The sequence below is a fragment of the Callithrix jacchus genome, chromosome 6, assembly GCF_049354715.1.
Source record: "Callithrix jacchus isolate 240 chromosome 6, calJac240_pri, whole genome shotgun sequence".
NCBI classification, from domain to species: Eukaryota; Metazoa; Chordata; class Mammalia; order Primates; family Cebidae; genus Callithrix; species Callithrix jacchus.
Genome location: NC_133507.1, coordinates 28835126 through 28858487, shown reverse-complemented (window position 1 = coordinate 28858487; position 23362 = coordinate 28835126). Strand labels below are relative to the sequence as shown.

General features: G+C 41.5%; 1 long non-coding RNA gene and 1 pseudogene across 3 annotated transcripts in view; one reads left to right on the top strand and one right to left on the bottom strand.

The window, feature by feature from the left end:
• The window catches only part of LOC144576609 (uncharacterized), a 122991-nt gene that overhangs the window by 53902 nt on the left and 45727 nt on the right, over positions 1–23362 (bottom strand). The window lies entirely within an intron of this gene.
• Positions 12994–14062, top strand: LOC100386649 (heterogeneous nuclear ribonucleoproteins C1/C2 pseudogene; annotated as a pseudogene).

The window sequence follows — 23362 nt, the reverse complement described above, 5'->3', positions numbered from 1 at the left end:
ATCTACCCTCAAATTTTTAAGTGTACAATGTAGTTAACTATAAACCCAATGTTATATATAGCAGATCTCTAGAACTTTTTCTTTTTTTAAATAATAATAATGATAATTATTATTATTTTTTTGAGATGGAGTTTCCCTCTTGTTACCCAGGCTGGAGTGTAATGGCGCAATCTCGGCTCACTGCAACCTCCGCCTCCTGGGTTCAGGCAATTCTCCTGCCTCAGCCTCCTGAGTAGGTGGGATTACAGGCATGCGCCACCATGCCCAGCTAGTTTTTTGTATTTTTAGTAGAGACAAGGTTTCACCATGTTGACCAGGATGGTCTCGATCTTTTGACCTTGTGATCCACCCACCTCGGCCTCCCAAAGTGCTGGGATTACAGGCTTGAGACAGAGTCTTGCTCTGTCACTCAGACTGGAGGGCAATGGCCCAATCTCATGTGATTCTCATGTCTCAGCCTCCCAAGTAGCTGAGATTACAGGCATGTGCCACCAGGCCCGGCTAATTTTTGTATTTTTAGTAGAGCTGTGATTTCACTATGTCAGCCAGGCTGGTCTCAAACTCCTGACCTCAGGTGACCACCCACTTCAGCCTCTCAGTGCTGGGATTACAGGCACCATCACACCTGTGTGAACCATCACACCTGGCCTGTTTTGCTTTTTAGAGACAAGATCTCACTATATTGCCCAGGCTGGTCTCAAACTCTTGGGCTTAGGCGATCCTCCTGCCTCAAACTCCCAGAGTGTTAGGATTACAGGCATGAGCTGCCATGCCTGGCCTCTACAACTTGTTCTTCTTGCACAGCTAAACTCTGCACCCACTGAACAACAACTACCATTCTGCTTCCCCTTTGGAAGCCACAGTTCCACTTTCTGCTTCTGTGGGTTTGACTACTTTCAAGGTTTCATATAAGTGGAATCAGGCAGCATTGTCTTTCTGTAACTGACTTGATTCACTTAGCGTAATTTCTCCAGGTTCATCCATGTGGTTGCATGAGGCAGGGTTTCCTTCTTTTAAGATGGAATAACATTCCATTGCATGTATATACCACATTTTGTTTATCTATTTATCCCTTGAACATTTAGATGGTTTTGACCTCTTGGTTATAGTGAATAGTGCTGCAGTGAACATGGGAGTGCAAAGATCCTGTTTTTAATTCTTTAAATAAATACTCAGAAGTAGTATTGTGGATCGTACGGTAGTTCTACTTTCTACTTTCTGAGGGAGCTCCATACTGTTTACCGCAATGGCTGTACCAATTTACATTCCCACCAAGAGGGCACAGGTATTCAAACTTCTCCACATTCTCAACAATGCTCATTATTTTCTGATTATTCATTATTTGATCACTGATTATTTGATAACAACTGTCTTAGTGGGTGTGAGATGATGTCTTACTGTGCTGTTGATTTACATTTTCATTTCCATGATGATTAGTGATAATTAGGTGATTTCATATACTTGTTGGCCATTTGTATGTCTTCTTTGGAGAAATGTCTATTCAAGTCCACTGCCCAATTTTTTAAACCAGGTTATTTGGATTTGGGCTGTTGAGCTGTAGGAGTTCCTTATATCCATGTTTGTACTCTATTGCTACTTCCCTGAAGCAACCTTTTCCCTCCTGAGGGAAGTGAGAGATTGAAGTGATGGCTAAATCACATGGGCAGCAGTAGGGGTGGAGTTCCAGTTCCTTCCTGTTGAAGCCCAGGTTATTGTGAGCAAGCCTGCCCTTCTAATGGGCAAGCCGAGAAACCTCGAGGCTGGGCACAGGTGAGGAGGGTGGGGTGAGGTTGTTCTAGTCCTGGGGTTCCAGTTGATATTGCCAGGCATGTGATCCCAGGCAGCTGTGTCTGTCTTTCCAAGTGCATCCTACCCAAGGCTGGATAGTTGGAAGGTGTGCAGGGACAGGGCAGCAGCTGTGGAGGAGGAATGACAGAGAAACTGCGATGACACCTTTGATTCCTTGAAAATAAATGCCTACGTAAAAGGGATGTGTGAAACTCTCAGCGGAGCATATGGCTGGAGGTTGTGCAGCAGGGTTGGGGGCGTGGGGCAGGATTTGGAATACACGGCCATTGATAAAGGGAGTTTTAGGGATGCTGGGGTGGAATGAATAATGGGAAGAGGAACGAGGTTAACTTAGCATGGCTGTTCTTGAAGAACATGTGCTGGTTCCTAGTAATCACCCCAAATGCCTAGAAGCTATTGATCTCTTAGATTGGTCTGGAATCTTGTTGAAATTGGTATCACATTTGCAGGGGTATAGCACCCTCCTAAGCCTTTTTTTTTTTTTTTTTTTGACAAATGGGACAGCCACTTAGTAGCAGGGTGGTTTTGTGGTTTTGGGCAATTTACTTCACTCTTTGTGCTAAAGTTTCTTTCTGTGTAAAATGGAGACAATCATAACAACTATCTCATAGTGTTTTTGGAAGAACTAACTAAAAGAATGCACCAAATATCTTAGCAGTGTGCCTGGCCCATAGGAAGGGCCTAGTAAATGTTACCTATTATGATTATTATTGTTGTTATTATTGGTTATTGATAGTAGTTTCATGATCTGACTTGCAAGATTTTTTAATTCCATTTAACAGTTACTGAGCTTGATCTCTGGCCCAGGGGCTGTAATAGGCATGGTTAGGGTGGAGAATAGTTTAGGACAAGATTCTTGCTCTATTGGATCACAGAGTCTAGAGCAGGTGATGACTACACAGGTGAATACCTTGAATTCCAGGTGGATGGCAATAAACACTCTGGGACATAGGAATAAACAGAGAACAAGGGTGGGGGGCAGAATCCCTGGCCCTCCTCTGGGTGGGGCTGATACAGAGTCTACCTGTCTGTCTGTTTTTTTGGAGTGACAGTATTTATGTGTCTCTGCTGATCAAGCTGACGTACAGCCAAGCTGCAGCTCACCAGTTTGGCTCAGTTATTTTTGGAATGATCCTGTAATAGTTTTGCTTATATGAGTGCAGAGAAAGCTTAAAAAATGTCTTTCCTAACCTACAGTATGGCTCCTGATGTACCGAGAGACACTAATTGGGTGCCAAGAGCTTGCTTTCCTGCCGAAGAAAATGTCAGGCTCTAATAATATTCCATTATTAGGCCCACATAATTTCCTGCCTGGACAATTCTAACAGACTCATCACTGGGCTTCCTGCTTCAAATACATTCCTGTGGCCTATCCTCAACATTAATGCAGTGTAATTGCCATTTCTCTACTCAAAGGACTTCAGTGGTTCCCTGTTATGTGGGTCTGGGAACTAAGGGGTGAAGGGAGGAATGGTCCTACTTAGATTACTCCCAGTCATCCCTTAGGGAATGTCTGCATCCTGTTCCCACAACTTTGGAGTCTGTGAGTTTAGAGATCTTTACCTCAGGTTGGAGGAATGATTCCATCAAAGGCTATATGAGTCCTATTAAATTTCAAATTATGGCTGCTGCATGGTCACTGTGGGCAATTTGTGCTGACAGAAGAGAAAAGGAGTCACCATTCTAGCTGTGGTAATTGACTTTGATTAGGCAAAAACAAGGCTGCTGTCATCCAAAGAGGAGCAGAGAAAAATGTGTTTGAGACTGAAGTGATGCACTGGGGCTTCTCTTAGCACCCCCCTGCCCAATTTTCATGGAAAATGGTCAAGTATTGCTGCCATGGCTTGAGAAAGACATGACCAGGGTGTTTAGTCCTTAGCTAACCCACGAAAGGTAAACTACCTGGATCAGAAGAAGTGCTCATCAAGAGTGAGGGGACTTCCAAATGCATGATTGAGAAAGAAGATAATAAGGACCAGCCATGATCTTGAGACCAGTGGCAATGGCAAAGCTACAGTCCACCCAATTACTTTATTTTTGTACCTTTCCCCCAGGAAAAGAGGCTCATCAGAATCCTTAAGGAGCTGCTCTCAAAACTTCTACAAAGCAAGTGGATCTGAGTGGCACAAGGGATGCTGTCATTTGCCACTCAGATTTCTCCCACCTTCAGGACTGAAGCACTTAGTCTTCTGGCTACAGGGAATGTTGAATGTTAGCAGCTTTCAGCTAATTCCTCTTGCCAGTGATTCTCCTTGGCTAATGATAATTACGCCTTTGTCTATTTAGGAATCCCATTACAAATCCCTTTATTAGGCCATCACCTACCTTTATCCGTTTTACTTAAAATGCTATATATATAAAAGTTCTTTGCAAGCTGTGAGTTATCTGATGCTTTTAAAGGATGTCAACAAGGTCAGAATTAAGGAATGGCCATTTCTGGTCATCTCTGGGGTGGGTATCACACCTACTTCTGAATTTATATGCCTGGCTCTCAGGAGACCTGCAGGCTCTTTTCTCATTCCTGTCACAAGAGCATTTACGTTCCGTTTTTCCCACTCTCTCCACCTACACCTTCAAAACCTCATCTTTGGAACAGCAGACTTTACCTCCCACTCCAGACAGGTTTCTGTGCTAATCTTAATTTGGCAATCATCACTACAAATTGAATTTCTATTCAGCACTTCCTACACTTCTCTATTAACTCCAGTACATTAACAAATACCAAAATATTCATGTAAAAATATTTCTCCCTTTAGAGAACATTGTACTTTATTCCAGGTTCCTCTGTTTAATGCCATCTGATAAGAGCTGACTATAGATTTAATTATAACTTTACTGTAACCTGACATTTCTCTGTCAGACATGCAGTGAAAAGAACTCGGAGCTGCGACCAAGAGAAGAGACAGCTGTGGAAAGATGGTGGAGTATAAAGAAGTACATAATCTCCCTTTCCATAAAATTAATTTAAAAACTGAAATAGAAGACACACCAGCAAGGTAGCATTCAACTAAATATAGGATTACAAGCGTTTACCATACATTTGAAAGGTATCATCAGAGATAGGAGCTTCTAGAAGTCAAAGCAGAGCCTTTCTCCACTGTTACAAAGCATCACTTCTGCCACATATCCCACTCTGAAACTCTGTTTAAAGGAAATCGATGGGAATAGGTGAGTGGGAAGCCTAGGAGGAAGGTGTGGAGTGTTTGTTCTTGGTCAATGTCTCTCAACAGAGGAAGACACTTGGCAATGCCTGGAGACATTCTTGATTGTCACAACTGGAGGTCTGGAGAGCGCTACTGGCATCTAGTGGATAGACCACAGGGATGCTGCTAGACATCCTGCAACACACAGGACAGACAGTGTCCCACAGCGAAGAACTACTCAGTCCCAAGTGTCAATAATTTCAAGGATAAGGCCCTGCCTTAGATGTAGAGGCCCTTATCTTCCTTCTGCAGATAAAATGTATTTACTAGGAGAGGAGGAATCATTTTGTTTTCCTATGACCATTTACTCTATGTTCAGCTGGCTATTTGAAGAGTATATATCAGCTGAATCAAAACCCAGCTGGCAGACATTTTTCTTTGTCTTTGATTTTTGATAATTTGGTTAGTATGTATCTTGGTGAACTCCTCTGTGGGTTGAATTTAATTGGAGATCTCTGTGCTTCCTGTACCTGGATGTTGGCATCTTTTCCTATATTTGGAAAATTTTCAGCCATTATTTTTTTAAAATATGCTTTCTGACTCTTTTTCTCTCTTTTCTCCTTCAGCAACTTTTATTATGTGAATGTTGGATCTCTTGATGGTATCCCATAATCCCTGGAGGCTTTCTTCATTCTTTTTTGTTATTTGGCTGGATAATTTCAAATGTCGTATCTTCAAGCTCACTGGTTCTTTCTTCTGTTTATTCAAGCAATTGTTCTGTTGAAGGTTTCTATTAAATTTTTCAGTTCAGTTTTTATATTTTTATCTCTAGAATTTCTATTTTTGTTTTTATTTCTCTGTCAAATTTCTCATTTTGTCTATGTGTTCTTTCCCAAATTTCATTTAATTTTCTTTGTATATATTCTTTTAGTTCACTGACCTTTAAGAGGGTCATTCTGAACTATTTGTCAGTCATTTTGCAGATCTCCATTTCTGTCGGGTCCATTGTTGCAGCTTTATTTTTTATTTTTTTATTTTTGGAAGCGTCACGATTCCCTGATTCTTCATAATTCTTGTGTCTTGTTATGGTTTGAGCCATGATGTCCCCTTCAAAATTCATATAGGAACTGAATCCCCAATACAAATAATATGAAGAGTTGTGGCCTTTGGGAAGTGATTAAGTCATGAGGGCTTTGTCCTTATGAGTGAGATTAGCACCCTTATAAAAGGGCTTGAGGTTGAAAGGAGCATCCCTTTGCTTTTCTGCCTTCTGCCATATGAGGACACAGCGACAGGCCCCATCTTTGAAACAGACAGCAGCCCTCACCAGAAACCAATGCCAGCATCTTGATCTTAAACTTCACAGCCTCCATAATTATAAAAAGTACATTTTTGTTCTTTATAAGTTATCCAGTCTGTTGTATTTTTTTAATAGCAGCACAAATGAACTAAGACATGCCCTTACATTGGTACATTGGTATCTGTGCATCTGAGGAGACAGCCACTTTCTGGTGTCTGCAGGTGTTCTTTGGCAGGGAAAGACCTTCACTATTAAGTCTAGCCTTTGATTTTGGATGGGACAGCTGGTAATGGCCCAGGGCAGGTAGAGCTTGCTGTCAAGATGCTCGTATTGGTTTCTGGTAACTAATTCAAGAATATAGAAGATATATAATAAAGCAAATCTAAGGAAAGCTGAGGCAAGACCCTAATGAAGAGAGAAGCTGAAAACAATTGAGTAGAAGACAAAAAAAATGTAAAGCTTGATTCAGGGATTCAAGGACACAAAATTAAAAGATTTTGTGAAAGATTATTAAACATGGCAAACTACTGCCTAGCCTATGGAGAAAATGCAAATAAAATTGAATTCAGAAAAGGGGAAGAACTTAAGATTTAAAGACTGATTATAAAGTATTTTGCACAACCTCCAGGGTTAAATGTTAGAAAATCTAAATTAAATGCATAATCTTATTAAAAAATTATCAAAATTTGCTAGAGAAGCATTAGACTATAGGGAAAATTGAGAAAGGTATCTAAGACCTACCTTTTTGCCTATCCTCACCCTAAAGCGTGAGGCCAGTTTCATAGGTGTATTTTATCCATATGTAAAATAGAAAAAGTTATGATGAGCTTTTAAAGGTGCTAAGGTATAGAAATAAATTGAGAAAATTATAGTAAAGCTGTTCTCTCCAAGCACCAGCTCCTTAGGATTTCACAGGTAACTTCTTTCAAATCCTTAAAAGATAATTATGGTGTTTCTTCATTTTTTTTTGAGACAGAGTCTTAATCTGTTGCCCGACTGGAGTGCAGTGGTGCAATCTCAGCTCACTGCAACCTCTGCATCCCAGATTCAAGCAATTCTCCTGGCTCAGCCTCCAAGTAGCTGGGATTACAGGTGCATGCCACCAGGCCCTGCTAAGCTTTGTATTTTTCGTAGAGACAGGGTTTCTCCATGTTGGCCAGGCTGGTCTTGAACTCATAAGCTCAAATGATTCACCCCCATCAGCCTCCTAAAGTGCTGGGATAAGAGGCATGAACCACGGTACCAAGCTCTATGGTGCTTCTTAAACCATTTCCAGAGATGGGAGAATTTCACACTATACTACACCAAAATCTGATACAAATAAAGGATTAAAAAAAGAAGGGAAAAAAGAAAAGTTTACATATTAGTCTCAGTTATGACAACCAATGCAAAAATCCTGAATAAAATATCAGCAGAGAGAAAGCAGAAAACACTAAAAGAAAGATACACAAAGATAAATAAAGCCCAAGAATGTAAGCATGGCTCAATACTAGAAAATCTGATGCCAAAGAACGCATTTGCCATTGCTTAATCTTCATTTCAGATTTTTAAAAAGATTAATAAAATAGATACTAGTGGATACGTCGTTAGCACTGTAAAAAATTATAACCTCCACCCCAAACAATCACAGCTTAATGTAAAAAGCCAAAAGCATTGCCACTAAAATCAGAAATTAGAACCCTATTATCACACATGAGAAAGACATAAGAGGCACAAAATTTGGAAAGGAAACAGCATCTGGTTATGAATTTATATAAAAAATCAAACCTTCATTATTATAAATAGTAACCAGTTAGAAAATTTAATGGAAGATATGTTAGTCCATTCTTGCATTGCTATAAGGAAATACCTGAAGCTGGGAATTTATAAAGAAAAGAGGTTTAATTGTCTTACAGTTTTGCAGGCTGTACAAGAAGCCTGGCACCAGCATCTGCTGCCTTTTAAGGAGGCCTCAGGAAGCCTATAATCATGGCAGATGGTCAAGGGGAGCCAGTGGTGTCACATGGTGGGAGCAGAAGAAAGAAAGAGGGGGAGGCGCCACACACTTCTAAACAACTGGATCTCGCATGAACGCAGAGGAAGAACTCACTCACTCGTTGCCAAGGGGATGGTGGGTGCCAAACCGTTCATGAGGGATCTGGCCCCATGATACAATCACCTCTCCCCAGACCCTCCTCCAACAAGGGATTACATTTCAACATGTGATTTGGAGGGGACAAACACGCAAACCATATCAGAAGAAAATATGGCTTTTACAACAGAAGCAAACAAAATATTTAGGGACAAATCTAACAATCAATGTTAGGGGCTATGCTAAAAATTTTAATTTTCTATTAAAAGCCAGAAAAATATTTTAGTAAGTGAAAACTTCCCTTGTTTTTCTTTAGAAGAGTACTCAATAGAGCAGTTTCAATTTCTGAATGTAATCTCAAATTCAGTGTTTTTCCAATCCAATTACCAAGAGAATGTTGTTTGAAATTTGGTAAGTTAAACTAGATTTTTCTGGTAGGATGAACACATAATTGGAATCAGATAAAAACAAAAATAAGAATAATGAACATGCCTATGATACTATCAGGTATCAAAACACTGTTATAACCCACACAATAAAAAATGAAAACAAAACAAAAACATTGTTTAAAGCTACAGATATTAAATACAATGTAATTTTAGGGCAGAAATAAACTAAGAGACCAGTGTAAGAAAATAGAGAGTCCAAAAATGAATTCAAGCACATATGGGAATTGAGTATTTGATTAAAATGGCATTGTTAAATTTATCAGCAAGGATGGGTTATTCCATAAACGGTGTCAAGAAAACTGGTTAGTTATTTGAAGGGGGAAAAATTGGATTTCTTACCTCATTCTTCGTGTGCAAATAAATTCCATATGGATCCAACAGTTAAATATAAAAATGAAACCATTAAAGCTAAATTAAAAGAATGATTACAGAGTAGTTCACATAACTCTGCAAACAAATTTTAAAACTTGGATAAGAACAAATGTGAATTTTTACAGTCTTAAGAGTATGATAAAAAACACTAGGAGACAGCCTCCCAGGGGACTGTGGGCCAAAAGAAGGCCTGCCAGGTGAATCATGAAGGCTGAGTTGAGGTGAGGCAGGTAGAAAGGTGGGAATGTGTTTCAGCACAAGCTGGCCCCTGAAATGCCCTTCCCCATCGTCCTTTGTCAAGCAAGATCCACTTTCCCACCTATTCCCTGAAGCAGAAATACACGTAGTAAATACTAGGCACAAATAGTTATCAAGTACTAATACTGCTAAAAGACAACCTGAAAAGACAAACAAATCAGCTGTTAAAAATGACAAGAAATAAAGAGCTTAGAAAAGTGACTAATTGCCCACAAATGTCTAGGATACTGGATGAATACCAGGCATGATCAATTAGGAAATTAACAGCTAAAGATGTTGCATTCACAGTAACAAAACATATTAACTACTTTGTAATAAACCCAGTGAAGGATGTTTATGAGCCAGGTAGAGAAAGCTGGACTACTTCTGATTCCTCAAGGAGAGAAGAATAAATAGAGAATTGCATTTTCTTGGCAAGTGGGAACAATAGAGTGAAGATATTGATTCTCTTCATATCCATTTATAGGTCACGTGGTCCTATTACACTGTGTCTGGTTTTGCAGTGCTGTTGTACATTTGCAGCACCATTCCAAGTTGCTTCTATGCAGCTGACCAGGTTACCAGCATGCCTGAAATCCCAGGAACAGGTGGAGGTAGACTTTGAGTGAATCTCTGCTTGTTTAATCCAGTGGTTCTCCAATTTGAGCATGCATCAGAATCACCTGGAGGCTTGTTAAAACTCGGATTACCGAGCCATATATCCAGAATTTCTGATTCAGTAGGCCCGAAATGTACCTAAGAATTTGTAGTTCTAACAAATTTCCAGGTGCTGTTAATGCTACTGGTTGGGGGAACTCAACTTTGGGAACCATGGAATTAGTCAAATGTCAGTGTAATGGGGAATGGGCAGAGCAGTTTGGACTCTGAGGCTCTTGGGATCCCCCTTAAATCTAGACAAATTTCCAGCTTAATCTCAGTAACTCTTAATGGGACCCAGTCTTGGCAGGTTACTGTCATGTTTTACTTCCTTCTTTCTATCAGTGTAGAAGTATCAGAAGAGCAAGAAGGCAGTAGCGGTGTGTGTGTGTGTGTGTGTGTGTGTGTGTGTGTGTGTGTGTCCAAGCACTTGATATTTCAAGGCTTGTGGGATTTAGACACAAGTTCCTGAAAGTAAGGGCTAGCCTTTATATCCTCTGTGTAGCCCTGTAAATCCTAATCTAAATCTCTAATACCTCTCTTGAAACTTGACAGAATAGTATAGCAGGAAGAATAAATGGCCAAGAATAAGAATCAATTCTGATAGGGCTTGGGGGAGGAGAGGTGGGGAGGATTTGTCTGCTTTCATAAAACCTGTTCTAAAGCAATAGTAATAAAAAAAGCTGAAGTGCAGTCATAAAGAGAAAACTGTATGTAAATAATACAAAAACAACCCAGAATTAGATCAAATATATAAAAGGTGGCTATAACATGTGATGAGCTGAACATCAGTAAGCAATATGGAAGGAAAATTTAATAAATCATGTTGGAATACTGAGGATTGCATTTTAAAAAGGAACTCAATCCACCGAATCTAATTCTGCTCACCAAAATTAAAGATAAGTAAAGATGATAAATCATAGAGAAAAAAGTTACGTAGTACACAATTTACCATTTTTCCTTCTTCTTTGGTAGTGTGGAAGTGAAAGAGAGCACTTGGGGAGTGACTCTCAAGACGCGGACGTAAAAAATGTCAGAATGTCTTCTCATTTCATCCATACAGCAGCGCTGTGAGACAGCTACTACTCTCTATTCTCAGATATAGAAACCATGGCTTGAGAAATCAAGTTATTTTCTCAAAGTCAAATAGGGAGCAATCAGAAGAGCCTCAATCTGTCTGACTCCTTGTTCTGAGCTGCCCAGTGACTGCCAACCCATGAGGGTGCAGGGGAGATGTGGCTGCTCAGTTCAGAAGATGAAGCCCCAGTGCCAGTCCAGTCTTGGAGGGGCCTGGAATAGTGGGAAGAGGAACAAGATGGAACCAAGGTTGAGGGAGAGCAATCTTGGAGACTTGTGAGGACAGGAACTATGTCCATAAGGTATGAACTTGGTGAGCCTAGCAAGAGAGAAAGGCAGTAAATGCATTCCAGGGGACATGGGGGGCATCCAGGGAGCTGCCTGAAGCAGAGGGAGAAGGATAAGTTGCTAGGTCCCAGGGAAGGTTAGATTGTTAATGAAGATATTGGGGCACATCTGCACCACAATTTGTCATTCCCCTGACATGCTTCTTAAACATCCAATCTGATATGGTTTGCTGTGTCCCTACCCAAATCTCATCTTGAATTATAATTCTCATAATCTCTGTTGGTCGTGGGAGGAAGCAGGTGAAGATAACTGAATCATGGGGGCAATTTCCCCCATCCTGTTCTCATGATAGTGAGTTAGTTCTCACGAGATCTGTTGGTTTTATAAGGAGCTCTCCCGACTTGTTGCTCAGCACTTGCCCTTGCTGCCGCCATGTGAAGAAGGTCGTGTTTGCTTCTCCTTCCACCATGATTGTAAGTTTCCTGAGGCCTCCCCAGCCCTGTGGAACTGCGAGTCAATGAAACCTCTTTCCTTTATAAATTACCTGGTCTTAGATATATCCTTATATCAGTGGGAGAATGGACTAATAGACAATCCCATCTGCCCAGACATAACTCTGTCACCCCTTTTACAAGGCACCTGCAGAAGGCATGTGGTGTCATAAAAGAGCAGGTTCATTGGGTCAAGGAAGTGGGTTTAATTGTTTGTCTGCCACATTCTAGGTGTATAGCTTTGATCCAATAATCGAATCCCTGTTAGTTTCCTCAGTTGTACATCAGGATAACAATGCCCACCTCACAGAATTCATGTGGAGATTAAGTGAGACAAGTCAGGAAAAACTCTAAGCTTCATAAATGATGCAGAGTAGGCAGTCAGTTAATATTTATTGAATAGGGGAATACATTATATATATTTCAATGTATATATTTACTCATTAGCTCTGGAGGGGGTTCATCTAGCTAGTTCTGCTTAGAAGACAAGAATTTCACATTTTTCATCAGTTTTAGCTGAAACATTCCAATTTAGGAAACTGGGTCAAGCCATATCACTGTGCATTAATTATAAGTTGTGATTCCAGCAACCTGTGGAAAGATGAGAAAATGGTCCAGTGTCTGCAGTTTTCCACAGCGACAAATGGAGCTCTGATGACAGTTTCCATAATCCCCGACCCTTCCAATTGCTTGGGACTTCATTGCTTATGAAGAGCTGCCTACAACCATGATCACGTCTAACTCACCTTTAAGGGAGATTGTGTTATCCCATTTTGTAGATGAGAAAATTAAGCTTCCAAGAGGTGAAAGAATTTGCTTAGGTCATGGCTGGTGGTTGGTGGCAGACAAGCTGGAATCTCTGGGATGTGCAGGAGAGAAACAGCCTCAGTTCTGGAGACTTGTGAGGCCACAGGAACTATGTCCATAATATAATTGCAGCCTGGGACCTGACAGCCCAGCCAGGATGTTGTCATTTGCTTGGGAGCTGTGGAGATGTGGTCAGAGAACTTGTATGAAGTCCAGCTCAGGGGTAGGGGTGGTGGTGTTTACCTGGAGTGACAGAATGTTGTACAGGTGGGAAAATACCTACTATTGATTTTTTTGTGAAGAGTCAATGACCGAGCGGTTGTGTCCACATTGCTGACCTTGAGCAGCGGTCAGCTTCTCCACGGAGAACTCAGGAGTAGGAGACCCAGAATCGAATCTCTTCTTCCTCCCTGCTCCTGTTTTCAGCGTTGTGAGAAACCTTACCATCAAACACAATGGCCGGCAGCATTACTAACAAGACCCATCCTCGCTCCATGAACTCCCATGTGTTCAGTGAGAATCTCAACACTCTCATGGTCAAGAAATCTGATGTGGAGGCAATCTTTTCTAGGCATGGAAAAACTGTGAGCTGCTTTGTTCATAAGGGTTTTGCCTTCGTTCAATACGTGAATGAGGGAAATGCCTGGGCTGCTGTAGCAGGAGAGGATGGTAGAATGACTGCTGACCAGGTTTTAGACATTAACCTAACTGCAGAGCTAAGTGAACCCAGGAAAAGCAGGTGTGAAACCATCTACAGCAGGGATGTTCGGGTCAGTAACAGAATACCCTTCTCCATCCCCTCTACGCAGCTCCTCCTTTGACTTGGACTATGACTTTCAACAGGATTATGATGACAGGATGTACAGTTAGCCAGCACGTGTACCTCCTCCTCCTCCTACTGCTCGTACTGTAGTGCCCACAGCATGTATCAGGAAACACCTCATGAAGGGGTAAAAGTGGCTTCAATTCTAAGAGCGAACTGCAGGGATCTTGCAAGTCTGGAAAGCTGAAAGGAGATGACCTTCAGGCCATTAAGAAGGAGTTGAAACAGATAAAACAAAAAGTGTATTATCTCCTGGAAAACCTGGGAAAAACTGAAAAGGAACAGAGCGAACGAGCAGTAGAGATGAAGAGTAAGTCAGAAGAAAAGCAGAGCAGCAGCTCCGTGAAGAAAAGGAGACTAACGTGAAGGTGGAGTCTGAGGGGCTGTGGATGACTCTGGTGAGGAGCGGGACCTACTTGATGATGATGATAATGAAGATCGTGGAGATGATCTGGGGGAGTTGATCAAGGATGGTGAAAAAGAGGCTGAAGAAGGAGAGGATGACAGAGACAGCGCCAATGGTGCAGATGATTCTTAAGCACATAGTGGGGTTTAGAAATCTTATCCCAATATTTCTTTACCTAGGCACCAGTCTAAGATCAAATTTTCACCAGATCCTCTCCCCTAGTATCTTCAGCACGTGCTCACTGTCTTCCCCATCCTTGTCCTTCCTGTGTTCATTAATTCATACTGCCCAGCACCTAGTCCCATTTTCATTTTCTTTGATGCTCCTAGTAGTTTTGTTAAGTCTTAGTTTTGATACCTCTCTCTGACTTATGATTATTTTGGAGACAGTCGATAAAAACCAAACTCATACATCCTTTTTATTAAGGATGTATGGTTTTTATCGACTGTCTCCAAAATAATCTCTTATCATGCAGGGAGTACAGGTCTTTTCATTCATACATGTGTTCAGTAGTTGCTTCCCTAAACGCAAAGGCAATCTCATTTAGTTGAGTAGCTCCTGAAAGCAGCTTTGAGTTAGAAGGATGTGTGTTACACCCCCACCTTAGCGCGCTGTGTGGGGCAGTTCAACCAAATGTAACAATGTATCTTTTTTTTTTTAAATTTTTTATTGGATTTTAGGTTTTGGGGTACATGAGTAGAGCATGCAAGACAGTTGCGTAGGTACACACATGGCAGTGTGCTTTGCTTTCCTTCTCTCCTTCACCCACATTTGGCATTTCTCCCCAGGCTATCCCTCCCCAACTCCCCCTCCCACTGGCCCTCCCCTTTTCCCCCCAGTAGACCCCAGTGTTTGGTACTCCCCTTTCTGTGTCCATGTGCTCTCATTTTTCATCACCGCCTATGAGTGAGAATATGCGGTGTTTCATTTTCTGTTCTTGTGTCAGTTTGCTGAGGATGTTGTTCTCCAGATTCATCCATGTCCCTACAAACGACACAAACTCATCATTTCTGATTGCTGCATAATATTCCATGGTGTATATGTGCCACATTTTTCCAATCCAGTCTATTATCAATGGGCATTTGGGTTGATTCCAGGTCTTTGCTATTGTAAACAGTGCTGCAATGAACATTCGTGTACATGTGTCCTTATAGTAGAACGATTTATAGTCTTTTGGATATATACCCAGTAATGGGATTGCTGGGTCCAATGGAATTTCTATTTCTAAGGCCTTGAGGAATCGCCACACCGTCTTCCACAATGGTTGAACTAATTTACACTCCCACCAACAGTGTAAAAGTGTTCCTTTTTCTCCACATCCTCTCCAGCATCTGTTGTCTCCAGATTTTTTAATGATCGCCATTCTAACTGGCGTGAGATGGTATCTCAGTGTGGTTTTGATTTGCATCTCTCTGATGACCAGTGACGATGAGCATTTTTTTCATATGATCGTTGGCCTCATATATGTCTTCTTTCGTAAAGTGTCTGTTCATATCCTTTGCCCACTTTTGAATGGGCTTGTTTTTTTCCTGTAAATCTGTTTGAGTTCTTTGTAAATTCTGGATATCAGCCCTTTGTCAGATGGGTAAACTGCAAAAATTTTTTCCCATTCTGTTGGTTGCCAATCCACTCTAGTGACTGTTTCTTTTGCCGTGCAGAAGCTGTGGAATTTCATTAGGTCCCATTTGTCTATTTTGGCTTTTGTTGCCAATGCTTTTGGTGTTTTGTTCATGAGTCCTTGCCTACTCCTATGTCCTGGATAGTTTTGCCTAGATTTCCTTCTAGGGTTTTTATCGTGCCAGGTCTTCTGTTTAAGTCTTTAATCCATCTGGAGTTAATTTTAGTGTAAGGTGTCAGGAAGGGGTCCAGTTTCTGCTTTCTGCACATGGCTAGCCAGTTTTCCCAAGACCATTTGTTAAACAGGGAATCCTTTCCCCCTTGCTTGTTTTTGTCAGGTTTATCAAAGATTGTATAGTTGTAGATATGTTGTGTTGCCTCCGGTGCCTCTGTTTTGTTCCATTGGTCTATATCTCAGTTTTGGTACCAGTACCATGCTGTTTTGATTACTGTAGCCTTGTAGTATAGTTTGAAATCCGGTAGTGTGATGCCCCCCGCTGTGTTCTTTTTGCTTAGAATTGACTTGGCTATGCAGGCTCTCTTTTGGTTCCATATGAAGTTCATGGTGGTTTTTTCCAGTTCTGTGAAGAAAGTCAATGGTAGCTTGATGGGGATAGCGTTGATTCTGTAAATTACTTTGGGCAGTATAGCCATTTTCACGATGTTAATTCTTCCTAACCATGAACATGGAATGTTTCTCCATCTGTTTGTGTCTTCTCTGATTTCGTTGAGCAGTGGTTTGTAGTTCTCCTTGAAGAGGTCCCTTACGTTCCTTGTGAGTTTTATTCCTAGGTATTTTATTCTTTTTGTAGCAATTGTGAATGGCAGTTCGTTCTTAATTTGGCTTTCTTTAAGTCTGTTATTGGTGTAGACGAATGCTTGTGATTTTTGCACATTGATTTTATATCCTGAGACTTTGCTGAAGTTGCTTATCAGTTTCAGGAGTTTTGGGGCTGAGGCGATGGGATCTTCTAGGTATACTATTATGTCGTCTGCAAATAGAGACAATTTGGCTTCCACCTTTCCTATTTGAATACCCTTTATTTCTTTTTCTTGCCTGATTGCTCTGGCTAGAACTTCCAGTACTACATTGAATAGGAGTGGTGAAAGAGGGCATCCTTGTCTAGTGCCAGATTTCAAAGGGAATGCTTCCAGTTTTTGCCCATTCAGTATGATATTGGCTGTTGGTTTGTCATAAATAGCTTTTATTACTTTGAGATACGTTCCATCAATACCGAGTTTATTGAGGGTTTTTAGCATAAAGGGCTGTTGAATTTTGTCAAATGCCTTCTCTGTGTCAATTGAGATAATCATGTGGTTTTAGTCCTTGGTTCTGTTTATGTGGTCAATTACGTTGATAGACTTGCATATGTTGAACCAGCCTTGCATCCCCGGGATAAATCCTACTTGATCATGATGAATAAGTTTTTTGATTGCTGTTGCAATCGGCTTGCTAATATTTTATTGAAGATTTTTGCATCTATGTTCATCATGGATATTGGCCTGAAGTTTTCTTTTCTTGTTGGGTCTCTGCCGGGTTTTGGTATCAGAGTGATGTTGGTCTCATAAAATGATTTGGGAAGGATTCCCTCTTTTTGGATTGTTTGAAATAGTTTTAGAAGGAATGGTACCAGCTCCTCTTTGTGTGTCTGGTAGAATTCGGCTGTGAATCCGTCTGGACCTGGGCTTTTTTTGAGTGGTAGGCTCTTAATTGCTGCCTCTACTCCTGACCTTGTTATTGGTCTATTCATAGTTTCAGCTTCCTCCTGCTTTAGGCTTGAGAGGACGCAGGAGTCCAGGAATTTGTCCATTTCTTCCAGGTTTACTAGTTTATGTGCATAGAGTTGTTTGTAATATTCTCTGATGATGGTTTGAATTTCTGTGGAATCTGTGGTGATTTCCCCTTTATCATTTTTTATTGCATCTATTTGGTTGTTCTCTCTTTTCTTTTTAATCAATCTGGCTAGTGGTCTGTCTATTTTGTTGATCTTTTCAAAAAACCAGCTCTTGGTTTTATTGATTTTTTGAAGGGTTTTTCGTGTCTCAATCTCCTTCAGTTCAGCTCTGATCATAGTTATTTCTTGTCTTCTGCTGGGTTTTGAGTTTTTTTGATCTTGCTCCTCTAGCTCTTTCAATTTTGACGATAGGGTGTCAATTTTGGATCTCTCCATTCTCCTCATATGGGCACTTATTGCTATATACTTTCCTCTAGAGACTGCTTTAAATGTGTCCCAGAGGTTCTGGCATGTTGTGTCTTCATTCTCATTGGTTTCGAAGAACTTCTTTATTTCTGTCTTCATTTCATTGTTTACCCAGTCAACATTCAAGAGCCAGTTGTTCAGTTTCCATGAAGCTGTGCGGTTCTGGATTGGTTTCTGTATTCTGAGTTCTAACTTGATTGCACTATGGTCTGAGAGGCTGTTTGTTATGATTTCAGTTGTTTTGCATTTGTTGAGCAGTGCTTTACTTCCAATTATGTGGTCAATTTTAGAGCAGGTGTGATGTGGTGCTGAGAAGAATGTATATTCTGTGGATTTGGGGTGGAGAATTCTGTAAATGTCTATCAGGTTTGCTTGCTCCAGGTCTGAGTTCAAGCCCTGGATATCCTTGTTGATTTTCTGTCTGGTTGATCTGTCTAATATTGACAGTGGAGTGTTAAAGTCTCCCACTATTATTGTGTGGGAGTCTAAGTCTCTTTTTAAGTCATTAAGAACTTGACTTAGGTATCTGGGTGCTCCTGCATTGGGTCCATATATGTTCAGGATCGTTAGCTCTTCTTGTTGTATCGATCCTTTTACCATTATGTAATGGCCTTCTTTGTCTCTTTTGATCTTTGTTGCTTTAAAGTCTATTTTATCAGAGATGAGAATTGCAACTCCTGCTTTTTTTTGCTCTCCATTTGCTTGGTAAATCTTCCTCCATCCCTTTATTTTGAGCCTTTGTGTATCCTTGCATGTGAGATGGGTTTCCTGGATACAGCACACTGATGGGTTTGGCTTTTTATCCAATTTGCCAGTCTGTGTCTTTTGATTGGTGCATTTAGTCCATTTACATTTAGGGTTAATATTGTTATGTGTGAATTTGATACTGCCATTTTGATGCTAAATGGCTGTTTTGCCTGTTAGTTGTTGTAGATTCTTCATTATGTTAATATTCTTTAGCATTTAGTGTGATTTTGGAATGGCTGGTACTGGTTGTTCCTTTCTATGTGTAGTGCCTCTTTTAGAAGCTCTTGTAAAGCAGGCCTGCGGGTGACAAAATTTCTGAGTACTTGCTTGTTCGCAAAGGATTTTATTTTTCCTTCACTTCTGAAGCTCAGTTTGGCTGGATATGAAATTCTGGGTTGAAAGTTCTTTTCTTTAAGAATGTTGAATATTGGCCCCCACTCTCTTCTGGCTTGTAGTGTTTCTGCTGAGAGATCTGCTGTGAGTCTGATGGGCTTCCCTTTGTGGGTGACCCGACCTTTCTCTCTGGCTGCCCTTAGTATTTTCTCCTTTATTTCAACCTTGTTGAATCTGACGATTATGTGCCTTGAGGTTGCTCTTCTTGCGGAATATCTTTGTGGTGTTCTCTGTATTTCCTGCATTTGAGTGTTGACCTGTCTTGCTAGGTGGGGGAAATTTTCCTGGATGATGTCCTGAAGAGTATTTTCCAGCTTGGATTCATTCTCTTCATCCCCTTCTGGTACACCTATCAAACGTAGGTTAGGTCTTTTCACATAGTCCCACATTTCTTGGAGACTTTGTTCATTCCTTTTTGCGCTTTTTTCTCTAATCTTGGTTTCTCATTTTATTTCATTGAGTTGGTCTTCGACTTCAGATATTCTTTCTTCTGCTTGGTCAATTAGGCTATTGAAACTTGTGCATGCTTTGCGAAGTTCTCGTATTGTGTTTTTCAGCTCCTTTAATTCATTCATATTCCTCTCTAATTTATCCATTCTTGTTGTCATTTTCACATATCTTTTTTCAAGTTCCTTAGTTTCTTTGCATTGATTTAATACATGTTCTTTTAGCTCACAGAAGTTTCTCATTATCCACCTTCTGAAGTCTAATTCCGTCATTTCGTCACAGTCATTCTCCGTCGAGCTTTGTTCCCTTGCTGGTGAGGAGTTTTGGTCCTTTCTAGGAGGTGAGTTGTTCTGGTTTCAGGTGTTTTCCTCCTTTTTTCGCTGGTTTCTTCCCATCTTTGTGGATTTATCCACTTGTCGTCTGTGTAGTTGCTGACTTTTCGATTGGGTCTCTGAGTGGACACCCAGATTGTTGATGATGAAGTATTTCTGTTACTTGGTTTTCCTTCTACCAGTCTAGCCCCTTCGCTGTATGACTGCCGAGGTCCACTCCAGGCCCTGCTTGTCTGGCGTGCACCTCTAGCAGCTGTGGCACAGTGAGGGATGCTACCAGTTTCTTTTTCTGCTTTCTTTGTCCCAGGATGATGCCTGCCAAATGTCAGTCTTTTGGATATAGAGGGGTCAGGGAGCTGCTTGAGGAGACAGTCTGTACTTTATAGGAGCTCAGTTGCTGAGCTGTGAGCTCTGTTGTTCATTCAGGGCTGTTAGGCTGCTATGTTTGATTCTGCTGCAACAGAGCTCATTATAAAAACCCTTTTTTTCTCAAATGCTCTGTGGTGGGGGGTTCGGGCTTTATTTTTGGATGTCCGTTGAGGTGTTCTGCCCAGCTAGGAGGCAGACTAGCCACTGTTTGCCTGCCGAGGCTCCGCCCTGCTGTTGTGTGGTTCGCCCTGTTGCTGCAGGCTCTGCTGTTCTGCTATGGTCTCTGCCACACCCTGCGGCGGAGTCTCTCTGTTGTAGCAGGTTGCCTTGGCAATGGCAGGCTGCGTCATCAGTGGGCGTGTATCTCAGTAGGGACGGGTTGCCTCGGCAATGGCTGGCTGCGTCAGCAGTGGGCGTGTATCTCAGTTGGGGCGGGTTGCCTTGGTAATGGTGGACGCCGCTCCCCCACAGGGCGTCTCAGACTGTCTGTACGGGGATCGTTTGAAATCGCAGTTTTGTTCATCCCACTGGGCTACCCCAGACGCTCTGTCCCTGCAATCCCCTGGGCTGGCCCACTGTCCAAGTCTCGTTCAGTCTCAAGTCCAGCCCTCTCAAGTCTCAGGTTGCTGGTTCAACAGGGCACCCAGACAAGCGCGCCCTGTGGGAAGCGCTGGGTAGGGCCGGCCGCCGCCACCCTGGCTGCTGGCTTTGCCAGGCAGAGGTACTGCCTGGCGTCCTGCATCTCCTTTATACTTGGGAATTTCCCCGTTCTGTGGGCAACAAAGATTAGTCTGGAAATGCAGCTCCGACTCACCTCTCTGCGGATTCGAGGAGAGCTCCAATCCTGGGTTGTTCTCACAGCGCCATCTTGAGTCCTCCCCCAACAATGTATCTTTGTGAATGAGGGTTGGCATGTCCAATGCATCCTCTAGAAAAATAATCAGTGTTACAGTCTTAGGATGTGTTTTCGAAAGTTGATCCTATGGGTTATTTTTGTGAACAGCCTGATGTTTGGGACCTTTTTTCCCTCAAAATAAGTCCTTGTTAAACTAGAAATTTGGATGAAAAAACCCCTGGTATTTTATTTTTGTGTTTTATTATTGTTTACTTCAAACTCTCTTTCACAGCGTCCTCCACAAAACCCCTAGAGTGTACTAGATATATTTTTCTTGGAGTCATAATCATTATGCACAGCAACATAACACTACTCAAATTATATTTCATTGAGATGCATGTTACATAAATATAAGTTGACATAGAGATTGTTTTTCACAATGGCTTTTGCATCCTAATGAAAGTTTGGGAAGTATAACCTCTCTCAGTTTTCATCAGTGCTTTGCGGTCCAGCTGGCGTATTTTTAAAGTTTTTGTTGTGTGCTAAATTGTTTTGTCTTTAAATAGGAGAGGCTCAAATGCATTAAGATTTCAGGAAAATTGCAACAGCTGGAGAATGGAACCCCTGCTTTCTTCCATTCTATCCTTTTAATTACTATGTATAGCCTCAGTTACCTTCTGAATTCTGAAGTGTTACCTCAATGTTATTGAAAACAAGAAAACTTATTTCCTGATATTCTGTAGTCTGCCTTGATTGAGAACATAGAGAATGTCACACATTTATTTTACCCTAAATGATCTTTACCCATATTAGCTAATCTTTCTGCTTTCCCTTGACTTTATTAATTGCAGTGATTGCATTTTTAGCACCCAGTCTTCTTAAGATGAATATATTAAACAGCTACCAGTGTTGTGATACCTCATCCTTGAAAGGCCCAGTTCATTGGTGTTTTATACTTCAGTTTTCCCAGCACAAAGAAAATGGCATTTGTAATTCTTGTATACACAAACCTTGAATTCTCCTACAAAGTTGCTATTGTTTCATAGCATGTAGCACTGGCATTTTTTCATCCTACACATTGTGGGCAAAATTCATGTCTTATTTATAAGGATTTTATAGGTAATTTTATATAACAGGTGACAAAAGCAAAATAGGAGGAAGAGGCTAAACTATGGACTACCCTTGAGCTCAGATACATGATATAAAGGCAATTTCTTTTGTACGTTAATTCAAAAATTCTAAACTACCCACTTCATGTTTTCTGATCTGATGTGATCTCCTGTTATGCAAACGTTTAGGAAGGAACCTATGACTAGAAAATAAACTGGATGCTTAGAAAACAACCGAACTACTATTTATTCAGTGCCTCCTATGTACTGTTTCTACATTATCCATAATCCCCACGGCATCTTGCAATACCCTTACTATTATCCCCTTTGTACTGATGATGGATCAGAACAGGAGACTGACATCTTACACAGCATCTCAAAGCTGGTAGTGGTCCAGCGGTTACAATCCAGCTCTGTGTACTATGATCCCCTGCTTTTCTCATCAAGGGGACTGAGGGGCTCCTGTAACAAGGTGAACTCTAGTGTCCTCTAGCTTTTTGGGGAGAGCTCAGTCACAGACTTTGATCACTACTGCTGCTGGGAAGGCAGGAATTAAGCACAATGCTCTGTTTGGATCCAGTCATTGAATTATACTTAACTATTGGATTCCCACAGAGTCTGTGCAGATGGAACAGGGCCTTCCTCCCTCACCCTATGCATGTGCAGGAGGAGAGGCCTGACAGAGGGACCAGGCTGGAGACTGGAGCACCAGTAGCTGTAAAGACCCACCAGGGATTCTGCATAAGACTCAATACCTGCTGCCTATGGGGCCGGGGGGTTACGGTCTTCTTCCGTAAAGGCTGCCACACTTTCCTGGTTCGCTTCTTCCTCTTCCACCTTGGGGGAAGGGAGGGTCTGATAACATTGAAGAGATTGAAAAAAGGCCTGAAGTTGAACCCACCAATGGGTTCAAGTGCTTTCCCTCTTGGACCTCATGCACATGAGCACAAGTTTTCCTCCTGTTGTCTCCCTCCGTGGTGATGTGCCCTGTTAGGGACAGCCTGTAGTTTTGGACGGGTAAACCCAATTCAGGGAAATATATTGGGGAACCCAATTACAGCTGCAGATCTAAGGTGCCTTTTCCAGTTTAGCTTTACCTGCTATGAAGCAGACTCTTTGGTGACTGCTTTGTCATATTTCTTGGAGCTCATTGGGGAAACAGGATGGATCGATCTTCATCTCAGGGGTTGCCCTGAAATGCCAATGTGGGGAATATGGGCAAGGAGAGATGTAACCAGAGGGGGCAAACAGGCATGCCTTCACCATGCAGCTGTTTCTGCTGTCCCAAGCCAGATGGATACTCCTGGGATACTCTGCTACTTGCTCCTCTGTCCCCAAGCCCTCAGTGTTTTACCTTATAGATCCCTGGGTGCCTGGTACAC